Source organism: Parambassis ranga, unplaced genomic scaffold, assembly GCF_900634625.1.
Source record: "Parambassis ranga unplaced genomic scaffold, fParRan2.1 scaffold_31_arrow_ctg1, whole genome shotgun sequence".
Classification (NCBI taxonomy): Eukaryota; Metazoa; Chordata; class Actinopteri; family Ambassidae; genus Parambassis; species Parambassis ranga.
In genome coordinates, this window is record NW_021144801.1 from 76,189 (window position 1) to 94,476 (window position 18,288).

Sequence of the window (18,288 nt, forward strand, 5' to 3'; positions counted from 1 at the left end):
CTGCCATGTTACTAAAGATGTTTTTAAAAAGGGCAAAAATAAAAATAATAACTTCAACAGAGCGGCTTCCAAAGCAGCTTAAAATATGAAAAGCTATAAAATATGTATCCTCACCCTCCAGAGGTGATGATGGTCAGTACACCTCCTCCAGGACAGACAGCTGGTCCTGCAGGGAGCCCCACTCTCCTCCACCCAGCAGTAATTCTCTGGTGCAGTGACAGACCTGATGCTTAATGACACATTAAAGCAGTGCTTTCAGGGTTATTTGCAGGGTTCTTACACATTTAGCTATTTAATTTAAAGTATTAAAATTACAAACAGACCCTGTATCAAGTCTTACAATTGAATCAAATATAAATTACATTTAATCATATTTGTCTATCTACTGGTTATATATCTAGCGTTTGCTCAGTAGCTGGTATATTAATTATGATCAATAATATGGTTAAACAGCAGCTTACCGTCACCTCCCCACTGCGCTCTCCCAGCCTGAAGAAAATGAGCCGTCACCGGTTTTGCTGCCGCTGGAGCCGCCTCTCCTCTTCCTCCAACAACAAATAAATATATTAAAATATTCCAAATGTCTAAATCCACACTGTTGTCCCGCTTGTTGTGTAGTCCGTGTTGTGTCGCTGTCGCTGCTTTTGTTTTTCCCGGGGCAAAATTTATGACGTCACGCCACAATCAGGAAGTGCTTTGAAGGCCAGACCGTCCCATTTACCAACGGTTGAGGATCCTCCGGAGGATCCTCAGGAGGACGCGGCCTCCTGAGACCGCGTAGGCTGCGTCCTCCGAAGGATGCAGACCCTGAAATGAGACACAGCTTGTGTAACAACTGCTCTGGATTGGGATGAGTCTGAGTAGAACTTTGTTAGCTTTGTAAAGCTGTGTGGTAGTTATAGAGGAACTGAAAAGAGTCAACAACAACTGTCAGGGCTCGTCCGGGATTTGAACCCGGGACCTCTCGCACCCTAAGCGAGAATCAGGAAGTGCTTTGAAGGCCAGACCGTCACATTTACCTGTCCTGCTGTGTTGATCCTAACTGGACAGGCTGGTTTCACACAAGTGTGTCCAGATCAACCTGTCTCTGGCAACAGATCATCATCTTCATCACCTCTCACCAACCTCCCTTCATCTGCTTGGAGCCGCAGCCAGGCGGTGCCAGATCGTTCATATGGTGGCATATTAGTCATTCATTTATTGCCACATGTTTTCATTGAATGTTACATGTATTGATTTAATTTCTGCATTGTGGGTCAAATAAAGGTTTCCTCCATTTTAATTCATATTGATTCAGTTCACGCTGTGTTTATGTCTCCTTGTAGCTGACAGCAGCAACAACAGGGCTCAGTCTGTTTAACCACTGGATGTAGTGAAGTTTGTAGTTATCCAGAGAAGGACTGTGTACTTTATGATTTGTATCTTAAGAGGAGATTTGCATATTAGGGATGAAATAAATACAGCGTGAAATATAAATAAATAAATAAATAAACTGCAAATGTCCCTTTCGGGGCTCCATAAATGTTAATCCTAAAAAAGGAACATCCAGTGTGGACTTGCATACACAGTGAACATAAACTGCTATAATAACAACTTTAAAAACAATCAGACTAATTCCACTGTGATCCTTAGCAGCATTATCCATAATAAGATTGTCAGTGAAGAAAACAAACAAATATAAACACACACAAAACACTCTTCACAAACACTCTTCTCCCAGCTCTTATAAAGACATCGTCATGGAAGCAGAGTCCTACCGGAGCTCCAGAGAGACACAAACTGCAGCAGCGCTCTGTGACCCATGTCCACTCTGTGTGTCCTCCAGACAGTCCTCCTCATGTCTCTGCTCATGTCTTTATCAGGACAGCAGTCAGGCCCAGCCCTCTGGGGGATTTCTGCTCTCACTGTTTAACTCTGATTTCCTGATAGCAGCACTCACACAGCTCAATGCTGAAGACACACACACACACACAAATGTTGTCTTGCTGCCTCATATATCCAGCCACTGAGAGTTACCATGGTAACCAGGTCATCAGAGTTATTCAGCTCACCTGTCAGTGATCAGATCTGTTCCGTTAGTATCTTAAGTGACTGCAGACAGTGTTGTTAGATGTGTTTATGTTTTACGAGTGTTCACAAAGTGAGAGAAACATGTAATAGCATGTTGCTAACAGACGCTAATTCCATGTTGTCTGTGTTACCTTAAAGCTAGACTCATAACCAGAGAGTAAGTACGCTTATATTTAGTTATGAGGTTAAGTTGGTTACATGTGTGACTGTGAAATGAAGATGCATTTGTTTATTTCTGAACAGAATGTTTGAGATTAGTGCAGCATATACATTGCAAATGTTTGGATGTTTGTATTTGGAATCAAAGCAGAACATAAGCAGAGAGCCAGACAAAATGGTGAACTAGAACAGAGCAAATGTACTGCTGAAAATGTCCTGAGCTCATGCGTCTTACTACAGAGCTACAATAGTGGATCATTTGTAAACTTTTCTGTTTAGTAAGGCGTATGGTTAACTGATCATTTGATGTTTGATGAACTCCTTCTTGTTGTTGGGGGGTCTTGTTTTTGTGGCTTTGCTGAGTGCCCACTTGGGGTAGCCACAGGTTTGCAGGACCTTCCTGATGTGGTGTTGCTCCTTCTTCTTCCCCTCTGAACTGGTTGGTACAATCATGCTGTAACAAACACATGTGCTTAATGGGTAAGGTGGGAGGAGGCATGAAGAAGAAAGGCTTTACTATGAAGTCTGGATACATCACTGTGAGTTTAATGGAACTTATTGGAGTCTTAACTCATAATGAAAGAAGTGACATAATTAGTTTCATGTTTACTTAATATTTTGAAGTGTAAAAATGTTTCACCACAGACGTTGAGTAGAGCCTGCTTACAGTTTTTAGAGTGTATATCAGTTCAGTGCAGCATAGTGCTCATGAACAGTGAGCTGCTGAGACACACCGACATGTGGACTTTGCTTCTTTAGGGAAAACATTGAGATGCATTTTCACACAGGTTGGTTTGATCCACTGACCTCTGCACTTAGGAGGCCAGTGCCTTATCCATTAGGCCACTGGGGCTAACATGTGCCTCCTCCATGTGTGTTAAGGTCTTCCCCTTCCTGGGTGATTCACAGGGGTGTGGGGTCAATCAGAGGTGCTGTAACACCGTTGTGATTTGGAAGATGTACTCCAGACATTGACAAGAATTCTTAAAATAGGCACAAAATTCTTGGCTCTGTAAGACTAAAATGCAACTTAAAACATGACAGAAAACATTCAAGTAAACCATTTTGTTCTAAAACCAGAAATGAAAAACCACTAATTTAAGATTAAGTAACTTAAAATTAGAATTTAAGTCTATCTACTAAATTACCTTTAGGAAATGACACCTTAATCTGCACAAATGTAGTTAAAATAAGACATCATTCCTTAAAACAGTATAACAAATATAAGTGAAGTTGTCTTAAATCAAGACACCAAAAGTTTTTCATTCAATATATTGTATTTAATTCAAAACAGGACCACTTCCACATTCCAAAAAACATCAACAACAACTGTGACGAATGTGATGAACTTTTCTTTGAAAATCAAACACAAGCTTCTACAAACAAAGGGGCTCACTCACTCAGGGAAGGACTTCCACTCACCAATCGCTTCTTTGTAGTGGGGGGTCAAATCCTGCTCATGGACTGAATGGTTGTGTACCTCTGTTTGCAGTACTGACAGGAGTGTAGAAATGCACTTTGGGTATGTGCAGGGCATAGTAATATGCCATGAGGTAGAGAAGTCCCTCATTAAGTCTGTCCATGGTGAAGCTGCTCACTGGAGTGTTTCCAACGGCGATCATGCAGTTGTCCTCAGAAACAAGCAGAACAGGAGAAGACAGGCCCCGCTGCCGCATGAACCCATCAGGATCCTCAGAAGTCTGGATGACACAAATAAATGAAGAAGATTAGAAAAACAGAACTTTGACCTGGATGAGGACATTAGAGAAATTCTATGGTCACAATAAATCCCCTTAGCATTCAGCACTGCAAATGCTAAATGCAGCACAGCTAGAGCCAATGAAGTCAGTACTACATTAAGCACACTGTAGAAAACACTTCCCCTTCCCCTGGAACTTTGGAAATGATCAAAGTTTATCTCAAAGTAACTAAACTAAATATAAAATGTATGAAAAACAGGAATATATTATGAACAATCTCACCGAAAGGACATGGAAAAGAGCCTGGCTGCTTGAGCCCAGTTTCTTTGGTGGCATAGTGCTGGACGGACAGAGCAGTGGCAGGGCTCTGGAGACAGCTGTGATATGCTCCACTGGTTGAATGGAAAAGGCACAATACAACGTGGTACTATAAGTAACTGTAACATAAATAACTGAGACATTATTATGTAAAAAGAACTAAATGTATCATGACTTCACCTCCATTCAAAGTTTTTGGAGGCTTCATGGCCTTCTTCATCACACCATAAAACTGGACCTTTTCCATCTGTTCTGCATCTCTGATATGTGCTGGAAGTTGGTTGGTTGGATAATTGGCTGCAGCTCGTCAAGCACCTGAAAAACAGATTCAGTGAAGAATTAAAAAAAAGTCTAACATTCTATCTAAAATGATTCACCATCAGGCCAAACAAATCTATAATGTGTGAGACATATGAACATTATGCTATTTATGTCAGGCTACAAACTGAGTCATGTGAACTAAGTGGGACCAACATTACTTACGTGATCCAGTTCCCTGAAACAAGGGTAAGCCTCTAGAATCCTTTAAGACGTCAGAGGTGATGAAGCGTCTTCGAGACTCGGATTCAAGGTTCAGCAATTGAGTTACTGCAGCTTTGTTTGGCTTTTTGGACTTGTACATTTCTTGGAGGGTCTTGTAGTGTCCTGCTTGGATTTTCTGGCTGTCCAGACATCAACTGAACAAGCTGAAGACATTACAGGGACATTATGATGGAAAGAGGACATGAGATATCCAAACAAGCAAGTTGTCAGTATAATAAACTGAGTAAGTGGTAGCATTAATTCATTAATGTTTGTGTTACTTGATATAAAAGTAAAATATTGGACCAGAGTACAGACACTCTTGGACACATAGTGAAACATTCCAAAGCTGCTGAATGTCCAGAATGTGCCATATGAATGAACTCAGCCAAAATTATATTTAATACAATACATACATTCTTCATCACTGCTGTCCCGTTTTGCACTGGGGTGCTGGCTCTAGGTGACACTGGGATGCCCATGGAACTAACAGGTGAATGTTCCAGAATAATGGTGGATGCACTGGAATCTCCAGAACTGACTTCTTGCCGTGGTTTCTTGGAAGGTGGAACTTTGGTTGCACCTCATGTTTGGCAGGGTATCTAGAGTCCTCTGTGGCTCTTGCGATGGAGATAATATCAGTCATAGTGTTTCTTATGAGTCGGCAAAAGAGCTCCTTGGATAAGGTCACATTGTGCTCAGTTCCCAGTCGTTTCTGCTCGAAGTAGGAGCGTCGCACCTGTTCAAGCTCACTGTCCGTGAACACCATGTATTCTGGGTTGGACATAGTCACAAATTTAGAAGCATTTGCCTCCTCTTTTGAAAGGTCACTGCCTCCAGTGGGGGAGATTGATGAATTTCCGGAGCAGTATCCACCTAAAACACATTTACACAAACATTTATTGAGCATTTTTGTCATAGTCACATTATCATTTTGGGGAATGAAAAAAACACTTATAACTTTTAAAAAATGTATTTGAAACAGATAGTGATATTGAACCATGTGCTGTTTATCAGTCCTGTTATACTGTGACAGACAGATCTGACCTTTTCATTTTGATTCACTACAAGCCAGATAGCCCGGCGCCTCCAGAAATGTTCAGGACCAGGAAAGAGGTCTTTAACGGCATCTCGGGAAAGCGATGGGATCAAGTCTTCTCCAATATTAGCAGCTGTAAAACAGAAAAGTTAGTCAGGGCCAAGAAACAGAGGTTATCATTAAATTCCTTCAGATTTTTACATAGTAGGTGAGGATATTTTGTCAGCACCTGTTTCCACATTTTTTATTTCTTGCTACTTCTACTTCAAGAGTAGTATGTGAACTTAACATCATGTATTCATGTCTTACAAATGACCAGTTGTTGCTGTATTTTCAGTGTTTACAGTCCTTGACATTGAGAGAATGGCCCCACAGCTCAATGAGACATAAGCTATTACTAGATTAGCCCGTTTTCTGTGTTTTAGCTGCTAAACTTTAGCCGCGAATCCACAACTTGTTAAGCTAGGCTAACTACATTAACTCACCATTAACACCAGCACAACATCAAAGTAACCCTTGTAGCATACCTCTGACTGTGGCAGGTGTAACCTCGTCCAGTTTGTCCATTTTATGAGTCTGACATCCACAGTTTGTTGAGAATTATGATTTCACAGCAGCAGCAGGTAACCTCTAGCTTAAAGTTTAGCTTCACGGACTCCAAGTGGAAAAACACGCGACAGGTGGAATGTACCATATTCCAAGAGGGAGCGGGGAGGGGCACTAAGCCTAAATACGTTTAATTTGCATTTTTACAAACTATATTTACGTAAATAAGGTCATATTACTTCATAATATATCGGCATATCTGGATAATTGATAAATAGTAAGTGGTTTCTGTTGTTATAAGACATGGAATTGTGGTACGTACCTTCATCATGACGTGTCAGCAGGTCGGCTTCATGCAGAGCAGGCAGCTAGCTGCTAGCTAAGGCTAAAAACAGGGAATGATTTGGCGCTGTGTTATCTGCTTTGTGTTTGTAGCTCTCACTCTCAAGTCTTTACTGAGTCATATAAATACTGCTCATAGTCGTAGTCCGGACTTTGTTTGTGGAATTGATGGATGCACCAAAGAATATGGAGTCTACAACTCACTATGGTCACATTGGAAGAAACCACCGCGAACACCTTGAACATGGCAGCAACCATTCACAGGGAGAGAAGACAACAGCAGCTTCATCAGGTGAACAGAACCGTGTGGGCATACAGTCCAGCTGAGCGACGGGGGAAACCAGTGAGCGAACGGATGAAGCAGTGCTGGAAACAGGGGGTCATGTCTTCCTGTAGACTCTCTGCATCAAGTCAGTCAGAGGTGAGTCCTGTCCAGTTTAATAACAGCATCATGTTTTGTGTGGAGGAACAGTGATTTTCTTTTTAAGGAGGACATCAGGTGTAACCGTCTGACCAGACAAGCTACTGCTGTTATGTTGACTGCAAGAGAAAGCACCATCTTTCACAGGTCTGTCTACATACAACATTATTACATCTGTTTTGATTTGTGGCTCTGTTGATTATCTGCATGTCAAGGACAAGCCTAACTCTCACTGAATGGTGCACATCTGGGCTGATGCCTGCAATTGAAAACATTGTTTCAAATATTGTGTATATATATTGAAAATAAAAAATACATTTACAGTGACCCTATTAGTCAATGAGCTGCAGCATATTTCTCTATGAGATGTGATGTTTAATAATTCCTTGTATTTGCTCTCTGCTATCTAATTAGGATTTGAATGTACTTTGAATGCCTTAATAATGAGTTAAATAGCATCATTGTGTGGATGTTAATATAATACACTTTGTAATAGAGATTGCATGCTAATAAATTAAAAACATGGACTGCTTGTATTTAATTTGCTCTTATTTCTTGTCTGTTCTGCAGAGGTGTGAATGATGTCTTGGCAGCAATGCAGCAATATCAAGCTCTGTTGGTGACTAGTCTGAGGAGTCAGCTACAAACTGTATTTCAACATCAGGGAAGTGAACTTGAAAAGGAAGCGTTGGCAGTATTGGACCGGATTGAGGATCCATTCACATCTGTTTGGACAGCATACAGGCAGGACAATGTGATTAAGAACAATGTCAAGTGTGTGGAGTCAGAGCTTTCTGTTGGCTATACCGCCTGCTTTCTTTCTTTCTTTTATTGCTCATCATGCCAAACCGGTATGGTCTTATCTAAATCTGTTGAATCAGTGCTGTTTATACACCTACCTATATACCTGGAGAGGCTCTTGCGCTTCTCCACTTTCATCACGCCCACAATAAATTCCGACCAATCACAGCATGGTTGCCGCACAGCCTTGAAAGACAAAGTTCGGCCCGGACCCTGTGCACAGGAGTGCGGATCAGCGGGCGGTCAGAGACAAAAAATGACGTCATTTTGTGGGCGTAACGTCTGCAGGGGGGGAAAATGTCTTTGTCTCGCGGAGTATGGATCCAGCTTTATACAGACAGGTGTGTGTCTGTCCTCATCAAGTCCAATCAGTATCATCAAAGACAGCTGGACTCAGATGAAGGTGTAGAACCATCTGAAGGACGATCAGAAGAAATGGACGCACCTGAGTTCAATATATGAGTCACAGCAAAGGCTCTGATACTTAGGACCATGTCATATTTCACTTTGTCTTTTTAATACATCTGCAAACATGTCAACAGCTCTGTGTGTTTCTGTCAGTATGGGGAGCTGTGTGGACATTAATGAGGAAAAATGAACTTCAATGATTTTAGCAAATGGCTGCAATATAACAAAGTGAAACATTTAAGGGGGTCTGAATACTTCCTGCACCCACTGTACACATAACAGATGGATGTGACTGAAACAACAGCTCTGTGTGTAATATAAATATACAAACTAATGTGATTTGATCAGAACATTTTAAAAGACAGTGATGATCTGTTCTTATTGTCTAAACAGGAACAGTTGAAGCACAGCTTGCAGCCCCTGTATCTCAGGCTTCTCAGCTTCTCTTCAGATGTTTGGACGTTTCTGCTGGAACCTCTCATTTAATGACTCACATTTAGAACTTCTGACTTTATGTGGAGGAGGGATTGATTTTGGAATGAGGAAGCTGCAGCCTGGGATTCCACCACTAGATGTCAGCATTGCACAGCATTGGTGGCTCAGTTCAGATTGAGAGAATGCAAAGTGTGCAAAGCTGTCATCAAAGCAAAAGCTGGCTGCTTGGAAGAATGTCAAACATCAAACATATTCTGCTTGGTTTAACACTGTTTGTTCACTACATCATTCCACATGTGTTCCTTCATAGCTCTGATGTCTTCAGGATGAATCTACAATGTAGAAAGTCATAAAAACAAAGACAAACCACTGAGTGACTTTTGACTGGTACATTTAAAATGTCATCTTATGTCCTAACCAGCAGGGGGAGCACTGATCATAAACTCTCTGTCTCACATGTTATTGTCATGTGTTTTTATGGAAGATGATGCTGACTGTTGTTTTCTTGCTTCTCTCTGTAAACAGCTTGTAAACAGCAGCTTCCCTGAGGGGAAACTCAGCTAATAAATGATGCTGTAACCTCTGGGACTTGATCTGCTGGGTGGGAGTCCACTACATTATCCATCCATCCTCATCCATCCAGCTACACCCTCCCTCCTAAAATGCAGGCTGGAGGATGCGGGCATCGATCCCGCTACCTCTCGCTTGCGCTTACTGCATCGCGCTAGTCGAGCCAAAGTAAGCCCAAAGTAAGCCCACATTAGCCAATCACGTTCCTTTCCCTGGGCTTACTTTTGACCAATCACGTTCCTTTCCCTGGGCTTACTTTTGACCAACCAATCGCGTTCCTTCACTGTGGCTTACTTTTGACCCTTCCTCGTGAAAACGGTAAGATGAAGTTTACTTCACCTTATTTAATTTACTATAAATCGGCCATTGTCTGTTCAGATACAGTCTGTACCTTAAGAAAACAAAACAGGCCGACATAGCGATGTAGCGATTGGACATTATATAGCACACGTTTTCTTCGACGTACCCGTCAACCTCTAAATACTGACCAAAAAATGTCACTACCATTGATCGCTATCGCTATCATGGCCACCCGCTAACAGGCTATACGTGCAATTGATTCTCTGTAAACTGGTAGATATTGCTCTATTGTTCGTTTTATGTAATGTACACATAACATACTAATATGCATGTAATACCTTGTAATGGTGTAAACCGCTTTTTGTAGATGTAAAGTAGCCTACATGTAGGCTAATCCAGGAGGTCATTCACTATCTCTATAAACTATAAACGTAGGATATTGATCAGTTCAGAAATTCCAGTTTTAACATTAATATAGTAAAGTTAAGGATTCAGACATTGGGGTTTTCAAAATACATCAGAATAAATCAAAATAGAATACTTTTTACTCTTACAAATTAAGTTATGTTATGATGTTAAAATGGTTTGTTTTCAGGTGGGTGTTTTATTACAATCCCTCCCCTTTAACAACTTACCTCTACAAATATTTAAATAAAGGTACAATACAATAGCTCAATGAAAATAACATGGTTTTGCTTTGTAGGAGACACAGTAGTACACATTATCATAGTAATGTGAATTACTTTATCAATCCCTGTGGGGAAATGAAGTAGCTTGTTAAATGATCACACTCTAAAAGTACAGGTATCTTTCAGCTGTAATTGTGTTTTCATTTCAGAAAATGTATGCTTATCCGGTTTTTAAGCGGCAGTCGGCTACATCACAGCGTCTCCTCATGGCGCCATCAGAGGAGGCGATGCACACGCAAAATGTGGAATCTGGAAGGGCCAAACCTGAAGAGGAAGTGCTGGCGGAGGCCAGAACTTTTGTGAGTGTAAACGGTGGAGACCCCAGTGACCAGTTTTTGGTGCTTGCTCACTGCAAGCTCCAGTTTGGGTACCAGGGCCAGAGATTTAGATGGCTCCTGGAAAACTCTCTGGGGTATGCATTGTATTTGATGGACAGCAAATCTAAAGAGACGGTGCAGGCAAACCCCCTGTCACAAAATAAGCAGCTGTTCATCCAGTACACATCTCTTATTAGAGAGATGGCAGAGGAACTGGAGAAGTTTAAAAGAAAGCAGCAATTGCAAGCAGAAGCCCGGGAAACTGGAGACCAGGGATGTTTGATGGTAGAGTTTGGAGACTTCAAGGGCCGGTCCATGAAGGACGTCTATGAAGACCAGAGCAAGGAGGCCCAGGCTCTCATCAAGTACCTGATCAAGGCAGATGCCAGGCCCAAAACCAACATGGCTATTTTCAAGACATACGTCTTGAAAAGAAGGGCTTCTGCTGGAGCATGTCAGCCTGCACCTACCCCTGCAGCCTCCAGTGCCTCTGCACCTACCCCTGCAGCCTCCAGTGCCTCTGCACCTACACCTGCAGCCTCCAGTGCCTCTGCACCTACCCCTGCAGCCTCCAATGCCTCTGCACCTACACCTGCAGCCTCCGGTGCCTCTGCACCTACACCTGCAGCCTCCAGTGCCTCTGCACCTACACCTGCAGCCTCCCACATGTCTGCTCCTTCACCTGCTGCCATCCAAACTGGTGTGTGGAAGACTGGCACTGTGAAAGCACTGTTGGCGCGTGGCAAACATTTGTCTCCTTCACAGCTGGCTAAAAAACTGATGTCACCAGTTAAACCCTGTGAGTGTAACTGTGCAACATGTACTGTATATGTATTCAGTTATCATTATGGCAGACTACACAGACTTATCCACTTGCTGTTTCCAGCCCCAGTACCGCAGTGCACTCTGCCAACAGAACCCCCAGCCAAACATTTGGCACAAAGGCAGCTCTTCCCTACTGGTAAGTAACATCGTACATTGTTTGTCCTTGTGTCTTGTCAACAGTAATAATTTTATTAACCTATTAATAAATGCTAATAACATTTTTTATTTGTGCTGCAGGCACTTCTGTTGCCCCTTCTGGAGCGGGTGACTTTGCTGAAGACGATGATGAGGAGCTGGTATCTGCAGTGTCACAATATGAAGCACAGCAGAATACAGGTGTGGCATACGACACAAATGCAAATATTATGAAAATGTTTAGTGAAAACACACTGTGAAGTATTATTTTTGAGGAATAAAAAATCACTGTTTTTTCAAATGTTTTTGTTTACAGTACAGGATTATGTCGCATCAAGCTTCAAGCGGGATGCATTCTTTGAGTGCACCTCTTCAAAACCTTAAGGGTATCCAAAGGTGTTGGTGTTTTCGTTTGTGTTTCCCGTTGAGAAACAATCATTGGATAACATTTTCACTAACATCACTTGCTTTTCTCACTCACTATCTGTCTAATCCCCTGAACAGGACGGAGGAGATTCATTGTTTTAATGATCACAGTAACTGTTTTTCATCACTGCAACTTTGTGCACGCTTCATGTCTGTGGGCATCACTACTTTATACTAAATTCATCACAACTTATTTTCTTTGCTCTATTCCATCTAATCCTTTTCAAATACAGCTCTGGAAAAAATAAGAAACCACAGCGGTCTCTTATTTTTTTATGTCTAACTATTAATTATAATCATAATCTATTAATGCTTGTCCAAATGTATGCTGTGCAGGCAGAATGTGGACTGCGATCAAATACAACAGTCATCCTTATATTATTTTTTTCTGCATTTCTCCTTCAAAAGCTCCAGCCATTGCTCATTCAGAGGCCCGTGCTGGTCCGCCTCTAGTGGTAAAAATACCAGACCCTCCACATCATCAGCCACCTACTGAGCTCCCTCGTCACTGGAAGGATCAGCTTCCACCTTTCCAGCAGGAGTGGATCCGTAAGACCCTCTTCAAGGCCAACCTACACACTGGCAAGCCAGAGCTAGTGCCCCAGCTGAAGCTTTGGTGGCATCCTCCTCAGCCCCCTCTCATTCACAGTCAGCTGCCCGCCTCACCTGACCTCTTCTTCTGTTGCCCCTTTTTTTATGGATGCCGCTGAAGATGTGGCAGTTCCCTCTTGTCTGTGTTCGCCCAGACTGTGGTAAACACAGACTAACAGCGGCAGGACTGTATCGTACTGTGCGCAGGGTCTTAGACATCGACGGGTGGTATGACCTTGCAACAGAGTACTTGGAGTGCAAACGCTGCACAAAAAAGTATCCAGCCTGGTCCGAAGACATCTTAGGACAACTGGATATGGGCCACCGCAGTCAGTTTCCTGCTTTATTGACATACAGGTAAGTCATAATTAAGATCAAACATTATTAGGTGCTTTGATTTGTGTTATTGTTTAACCAAAAACTGCATTTGTGTTATTACACTGGTCTTTCATTAGATACTCATGTGACAACCGGGTGGTGAGGATGATGAGGGAGAGGACACTGGGCAACAGTGTGACTCAGCTTCACAAGAAGTTGATGGAGCAACATGGTGAGGCATGGACGCAGCGTGTACTGCAGTACCTCACTGCCTGTGAGCCATTTGCAAAGTCCTCCCTTGTGCAGCCTCCTGTGTTCCTTGAGCCTCCTCCCTTACCTGCCATACCTAAACCTAAGTGGCTGTTAGCTGTATACGCCAGGGATGTTCTGGGGCGACTGCATGAGGTCAAGGCCAAAATTACATCTGTCTTTGTCTTTCAGCTGGCCTGATGAAGCGCTATCGGGAGGCAGGACAGATGCCCCCAAAAGTGATGTATGTGGACAGAGACTGCTGCAGTCAGCATGGCCAGTCTCGTGTTAAGGCCATGTTTTCAGAGTGGGATGACCTCGAAGTGCGCCTTGACATCTGGCATTTTATGCGCCGATTTGCTGCAGGTGTCACAACAGAGGCTCATCCACTCTATGGAGTCTTCATGGCACGTCTGTCCACGTGCATCTTTGAATGGGATCCAGAGGATGTCGCTGCTCTTCGCCGTGCAAAGGAGGGGGAGCTAGCAGCAAAGAAGACCGGCCACCTCTCAGAAAAGGCACTCAGTGCTTGCATTACCCGGAGGGAGTTGGCACTGCACTGCCGCAGGAGGACCAGAGGGATGGAGGAGACCACCAGCCTGATTGGATCACTGATTGATCACTTTGACAGTGTGGATGGGAAGGACACTCTGGGAGTTCCTCTACTGGACCATGATCGGATCCAGCAAATATGGAAAGAACAGCAGAAACATGTACTGTGTATCCAAGACCCAGAGAACTTCCCACTCTACATTAAGAAGGGGACACTGAAGAAAGGTGGTGTGGAGCTGTGCTGCTACAGGTGTGCCCGTGGCTCTACCTCCCTGGAGTCTTTCCACCTCCACTTGAACCGCTTCATCCCAGGTATCCCATATGGATTACAGTGTCTCTTTAAGTATTATAAGCACTGTAACTGTTTCCATTACTTTAAAGTAATGTCACATTCTACAGTAATATTACAGTCCTTTTCTGATGTCAGAACAAGAAACTAATTTAATTACTTTTCCTCATTAATTCTGGTTATAATGATGATTTTTCATGTATTTACATAACTCTATTGCATGTAACCTCATAGTACCTCAAATGTAGCACATATCTTGCGTGTGTGTGACCCTTTTTCCTATTTTATTTAACCTTTAGGAACCAGTGCCAGTGATGCACATTTTCAGGCCTATCTCCTTGAAGGCTTGATGGAATGAAGATCGGATGGAAGAGGCTGTAAAAGGAGCCTCTTCCATCCGATCATATGGCAGTGCCCTGCGAGAGGCTGTGGACCAGCTCAGCCGAGTTGTGTTTGGGAAGCCCTGGGATGAGCGCTACCGCCCTCCTGGAGTATACACAGGCAAGAAATACTCATTTAACAATATAAATCATTTATTCATCAATCCACATTTTTGTATTTTGAAACATTATCTGTATAACCTTTTATGTTCTGGACAAAATATTAAGAACACTTTCTTTTTTGTTTTTTTCTTGTAGGTGAATTGCTGGGGGTGGAGTATCTGTACAGCCAGACAGGCAAAACATTGACTCCAGTGCTCCAGAACCCTGAAGAGGAGGACAGGTTGGTGGAGCAAATAAATGACGAGGACCTGCAAGATGAGGGATTTCAGGAGGAGATCATGGAGGACATCACAGTATCAGTGCTCTGTGAGGATGACCCCTGCCATGATCTTCAAAAGAGCCCCCCATCTTTGACAACCAGTCCTCAGGCCTCTGCTCCACCCCACCCATCCACGTCCAGTAATGGAGAAGGACAGCATCCTGCAAATGATGTATTTTCAGGTTTCAACGGCGGCAGAAGAGTCAGGAATTGAGTGTCCTTAATCAGGGACCGGCTCCATCTGCCTCAATTCCTGTGGCTCAAACCCGGCTTACTGCTCTGAGGGAACCACTGGATGAAGCACCAGTCATATCAGGCCCAAGACACACATTGGTACTTCCACCAAATCAGGAAGGACAGGCTCCTCCTCTGCGGCCTGGTCGCCGGCGCATCAGGGAGCGCCCCATCACACCTGCGCCCACAGTACCTGGTCCCACAGCATCAGAAACTGCACAGCCTGTTTCAGCAGCTGGGTTAGGCACGTTAGTTCTGAACCCAAACATGACTGTGCCAGTGGTGATGGCAGCTTCTGGTACTGCAGCATCCGGTGCAGGCGCAGCTCCACTTCTTCCTGCGTCTGCTGCTCCTCTTCCTACTGTGTCCCGTTTCACTCAGAGGAACAGGCGGCGGCGGGCTCTGGAGGAGGAGAGTGGAGTCCAAAAAAGGAAGTATGTGAGAAGGGTTACCTTCAACACATGCAGCAAATGTGGGCATCCTAAAACAGCAGAGTTTGGCCACAGTAGATATGGTAATGCCACATTTTGCTCGCGTTCATCCAGTGGAATGTCTCTGGATGAGTGGCTGCGCCAGCAAAAACATCCACAGTAAACACTGTACAATGTTTGGCCTGTATATATTGTATATAAGCAATTTTCTTATGTTTAAATCAACAAGCCTGTCTGTCTTTATGCAGTGCTGTTGAATGTTATTGTATAATTGTACATTGTGTAATATTTGACCTAATATTTGACCTGTATATGTTGTATATATTTTCACATGGGTGAATGGGCTGAATAGTATTTTATAGTCCTGTATGCAGTGTGTGTGTGTGTATTCACTTGTATTTGTTTTATATTTGTTCTGATAAATCATATAAACATTTAAGATTCACTCTGATCTTCATCAAAGAAGCTCCCACACAAAAACACGTTGACTGCTCATTGTTCATATTATTAAACCATAAACAGGTAAACATCACAAGTCATTGGACGGGGCATATAAACTAAAAAACATCTGTTGATATTGTAATATATTTAAACATATCTAAACTAAGCTAAATCAATCATTAATTATTTTACGCACGTTGTGGGATTTAAACACTCCAACAGACTATACATTGTCGCACAGACTACGGGTTCGAGTCCAGCCCATGGCAGATGATTTGTTTCATATTTCACTTAAACTCCTTTATAATGAACAGGAATATTGCCTCAATACCGCTACACGAGACGTTTGTCCGCGCACAGCGGGGCTCCACATTTTTCTCAACTTTTTCCCTAAAATCGGACCCCTTCTTATGCTAAGCGAGCGCTCTACCATTTGAGCTAATCCCCCTTGTATAAAGGGTCAATTGCAAGTCAATCAGGACTCACTGCACTACATGAAGTGTACTAGTGAAGTATTGGAAGCATCAGACTTTTAATCTGAGGGTCCAGGGTTCAAGTCCCTGTTTGGGCAGAACACTTTGTACTCCCTCTTGCTTGTACTCCCCTTCCCTCTCTGTTAATGTGCTTGGACAGAGCTCTGTGAACAGCCAGCCTCTTTGTGTCTTGCCCTCCTTGTGCAAGGTGTCAATGGTCGTCTTTTGGGCAACTGTCAAGTCAGCAGTCTTCCTGTGGTTGTGCAGCCTACAGAACTAGACTGAGACCATTTAAAGGCCTTTGCAGGTGTTTTGAGTTCATTATCTGGTTAGAGTGGCTCCAGGTGTCTTCAATATTGAACCTTTCACATATTCTCATTTCCTGACCTACTGAATGTGGGTTTTCATTGGTTGTCGTTATAACCATCAAAATTAAAAGAAATAAACACTTGAAAGTAGAATATCATCAAAAGGTTGATTTATTTCAGTAATTAATGACTACAGCTGGAGCAATGCACAGACTGTGGACTTCTCCATAGACTGATCTGTGTAGATAGGACACCAGGATTACTGTCCAAACAAAAGGTTCCACTGAGATTTGAACTCAGATCGCTGGAGTCAGAGTCCAGAGTGCTAACCATTACACCATGGAACCTCCACTATGTGTAAACCTGCCTGGAAGAGAACCAGAGACATGTCTTGTCCACTGAGTTTTTATGGCCTTAACCACTAGTCTTAAATTGGAATGTTTATGACACCATCAAGTGATGATCCTGTGTCAGGATGTTGAACAAGGTCACAGCTTTTGCCTTAAACATAAGCATCTTGTTTGAAGACAAACTTTGACAAACATTGAAGGCCAGTGTTTGGAGTAGTTGTTTGGTTTCTCCATTGTACAGATCAGAGCATGCCTCACTGCACTGGACTGCATATATCCAGGGGTGGACTGCATGTGTCCAGGGGTGGACTGCACATATCCAGGGGAAGCACTGCATATATCCAAGGGTGGCAGTAACAGTATTACAAATACTCAAGTTACTGTAATTAAGTAGTTTTTCTGGGTACTTGTACTTTATTTTTAAGCCAGTACTTTTACTTGTACTTAAGTACAAATGTAACAAAATAATGTACTTCGCTATTTTTAACATCACAATTTGTTACTGAGTACACTTATTATTTTGACTAATGACCGGCCTTTTCTTAACCAATAAAGATACCAGTTACAAACTGACCAACATGGCTGACATTTGACTGACTGACAGACAGTCCGTCCTATGACAGCCAGGTGCACGGTCACTGAAGGGGACATCTGATTGGACCCTTGGACCTGATATAAAAACCGCGTGGCGCGAACGACGGTCAGACCCTCCTTCATCAGCTTATGAGGTAAGACGCGGTTTGCTCCTCCTGCTTGTTGTTAGCTTCCTAGCTTAACATGTTCATGCTGATAATGTTGCTACATGTTTAAACCTCTAACCCGGGGGTGATGGTGGGGGGGGGGTGTCTGGAGCCTATCCCAGCTAACTTCGGGTGAGAGGCGGGGTACACCCTGCACAGGTCACCAGTCCATCGCAGGGCAACACAGACAAACAACCATTCACACTCACACTCACACCTACAGTCAGTTTTAGAGTGACCAATTAACCTAACTTGTCTTTAGAATGTGGAGGAAGCCTGAGTACCCGGAGAGAACCCACGCAGGCACAGGGAGAACATGCAAATTCCACACAAAATCGCCACCCCAGTCAGAATGGAACCAGGAACCTTCTTGCTGTCCTCTTGCAGTCCTCTGCGGCAGCACGGTGGTGCATCATGATGCATTTTGCAGACATGGGCCCCACATTTGGCACAGTAGCTCCACACTGGAATGCATGTCCTCAGGAAAACAAAAAGTTAAAGGTGCTTGTTGGAAGAATTCTACCTTA

General features: G+C 43.1%; 1 non-coding gene across 1 annotated transcript; it reads right to left on the bottom strand.

Annotated features, from left to right (window-relative positions):
* Positions 1-16,946: 16,946 nt before the first annotated feature.
* Positions 16,947-17,018, bottom strand: trnaq-cug (transfer RNA glutamine (anticodon CUG)). Its single transcript has one exon. It is a non-coding gene; the product is annotated as a tRNA-Gln (tRNA).
* Between the last annotated feature and the right edge of the window lie 1,270 nt (positions 17,019-18,288).